The 3,172-nt window shown below is 44.0% G+C and overlaps 1 protein-coding gene across 1 annotated transcript in view; it reads left to right on the forward strand.

Annotated features, from left to right (window-relative positions):
* Positions 1-229: 229 nt before the first annotated feature.
* gcgrb (glucagon receptor b) overlaps positions 230-3,172 on the forward strand; it is a 39,566-nt gene continuing 36,623 nt past the window's right edge. Inside the window, exon 1 of the mRNA XM_030780020.1 lies at positions 230-402. The gene's annotated coding sequence lies outside the window, so the exon portion shown is untranslated. The remainder of the gene's footprint in view (positions 403-3,172) is intronic.

Genomic DNA, 3,172 nt, shown 5'->3' on the forward strand with positions numbered 1-3,172 from the left:
GCGAGCGCTGATCGGACCGGTGGTAGTGACGTCACTAGAGAGCAAAGAACTGTCTCCGCGCACTCCGCGCGCAGCGCATGTTCTCCCCCTCTCTGTCACGGATCCAGTCTACACGCACAGCTCTTTCGCTCAGGACTATATCCCCAAGCTTGAGCAAACAAACAAACTGCGAGGACTTACGAAAACGACATAAAAAAAAAAAAGTATCAAGGCTGGTCTGTGCTGTGCACACCAAAACTGTTTTGACCTTTGTTTGGTCCGTGCTATTTCTCTTTTGGCGACATATTTCCCTTTGCTGGACTACGTGTGTTTTCTGAATTAGTTGGATTTTCGTAGTCCCTTGGAGTATGAGCAAGCGCACGAATGTGACACGAGATGCAGCTCGAGCTCAGTACACTTCAGGTACTCCAAATGTCTAACGGTACTGTGTGTGTGTGTGTGTGTGTGTGTGTGTGTGTGAGTGTTTGACTTTCGTGCGACGCAAAAAGCAGCATATCACTTCTGATAGTTGCTCTCTGTCCCTAAAGCCTTTGTAGTGGCGGGAGCAAGGTCGGACTCTCTCTCTCTCTCTCTCTCTCTCTGTGTGTGTGTGTGTGTGTTGTGGCTGACGGTCCGGGTCGTTATCCTGTGAGTGGTGCCGGAGTGTGTTGCTGTGCGAAAACATTACGCACGGGGGTCAAAAAAAACCTATCCCTCTTACATCGAACTAGACGCTCGTTGTTTATGTGCCATAGTTGTTAAACTATTCAACGAGGCTTGATTATATAAACTGGAATACAATAACTATGTATTTGTTTTTATATTGTGTATTTGTTTGCATTCCCATGTATACCTAAAAAGCTATGCACATATCTTCTTTTTTATGTTTGCGATGATGTTTTTTTTTTTTTTTTTTTACTCGACCCTTCTTGTTGGTAAACTTTTCGGAAGATTCCGCGCGTCCTGAGGCGCAGGACGGTAGTGTGGGAAGAACCCAGTATGGGCCGTCCTGTTGGCTATGGACACTTACAAACACGACACACAGTGGCTTCCTCCGTGTCAGTTTAATGACAGTGAGAGAGAGAGAGAAACGTGTGTCTACTGATAGAAATCCTAAGTATAAATACGGTTATCTACGCGAATCAGTCAAAATGTGCAAAATTCCAGCTGTTTTATGTTCTCCGTGACAATGAGAGACACTTATCCCTCACTGAAAAGCTGAACAGACCACGTATTATGTCTGTTTTCTGCCTTTCTTCCTAAGTCAAAAATAACCACAGCATTTTTGTGTATCCACACCTTGAAATAGCTTTAAACAGTATCACACAACAATTAAAATACCTTCTTCTGTATTCCGGAATCCACTACGTAAGGGAGCTTCTAAATATCTCTCTGATATCGCACTCAAAGTTCATCTCGCACATCAGACCACATAGCCTCTTATACGGAACTGTATGTTTCCTATTCTTCACAATCCGTCTTGGCACAAATGCGGCACTCATTTCATATGATTTGGAACAAGTAACCGTAGCAGAGCCGTCTCCAATACGTCGCGAGAGCATTAGATAGCGCGCTGACAGGCGTTGTTTCCCCAGGGCTCTCGCGCCTATTTCAGACGACACGCGCCGCTCTTCCGAGAAGTAACCACGGCATGTGTTTATTTAGCGCGATGACTGAGTCCACACATAGTTTAACTAATGCCCAAAAGATTATCCCCCTTTGACCGGCCGACTATCAGCGTTTTAAACGAAATGAAACCAAATGGAAGTATTCCAGTCCCGGCGTAGCCTAATTAATTCAATCAGTCGAAGTCTTGACACATAGCGTGATAACAGAAAGAAAAAAAAATGTATTTAGTTTTGTTAGTTATGTTGAGCTATCCTTGTGCAGTCATGAAGAGTCGCCTCATTTGAAAAACTATCACAGCGCACTGGTTCCTCTCTTTGTAATAGATACTGTTATACGAATAAACTGATGGGTTAAAAACCAAAGAGTCGTTACTTTGTGGACAAGTCTTTAGCAAAAACTAATTCACCAGTGCTAAATTAAATCTTTCTTTGTACAAAAAGAGCGCTATAATATGAACTCAGCAGAGTGAATTAAAGGCCGAGCACTGGAAAATAGCGCCCCCTCGCGTGTAATCGTGACAACTGGTATGTAAATAAACCTCAAACAACTCCAAAACGAAGCCTGGGCAGCCTCGGGAAATGTTATGAAATCTGTGTGGCGAATGGAGAGAGAGAGAGAGAGAGAGAGAGAGAGAGAGCGTCAGCGTTAGACGATTGTTCCTGGTATGAAGTCATTGCCCAGATAAAGTTTTGTGTCAGGTTTGAAGATAAAAGTGTTGGGCAGTTTGACTTTCACCTCAGTACAACATTAGATCAAAACAGAGATGACTATGCTTCCTCTCGTATGTTGACAAACATCATGAAAAGGCCTGTGTGTATGTGTGTGTGTGTGTGGGGGGGGGGTTGTCTTACACTAATCTGCCAACTGTTTAAATTTCAGGATGGATTATTAGATGCATTATTAGTGTGTGTGGATATCTAGCCTGGACACAGATCACGTACAGCTACTGTGACTCCTCTTTTACCGTCTCTCTCTCTCTCTCTCTCTCTCTCTCTCTCTCTCTCTCTCTCTCTCTGACACACACACACACACACACACACACACATACATTGCCACTAAATGACAAGACCGCGGGGATTGTTCAGTGATGTGTCCAGAGTCTAAATGAGCAGTGCTTCTAAATGAATTAAAGCTGTTCTAATTGCTATGGGTCAGGTTACACACAGACACATGCATTATTGAAGATGTTTGACCTGTCGTGTGTGTGTGTGTGTGTGTGTGTGTGGGAACAGGGCGAGTAACGTATAGGTTTTGTCTGGTGTGTGTATCCATTAAAGCTGGAATAGAAAGGCACCTGACGTTTACTGCCACTCCTGTGTAATGAGTTTCTGTCTATCTCCCTCCCTTTGCCTCCTTTGTGTGAGTGTGTGTGTGTGTGTGTGTGTGTGTTATCAGTGACACTTGTGTGTGTGTGTGTGTGTGTGTGTGTGTGTGTGTGTGTCTCATTACTGAATTCCAGTCTCTTCACAAAACCAGGCCTTAGTCTGTTAAACAGTCTAAATCTGTCCTGTACAGACCTCACAGAGGAGAGACAGGGGAAGAGGGAAAGAGACGAGAGAGAGAG

Source organism: Chanos chanos, chromosome 7 (assembly GCF_902362185.1).
Source record: "Chanos chanos chromosome 7, fChaCha1.1, whole genome shotgun sequence".
In the NCBI taxonomy this organism is placed as follows: domain Eukaryota; kingdom Metazoa; phylum Chordata; class Actinopteri; order Gonorynchiformes; family Chanidae; genus Chanos; species Chanos chanos.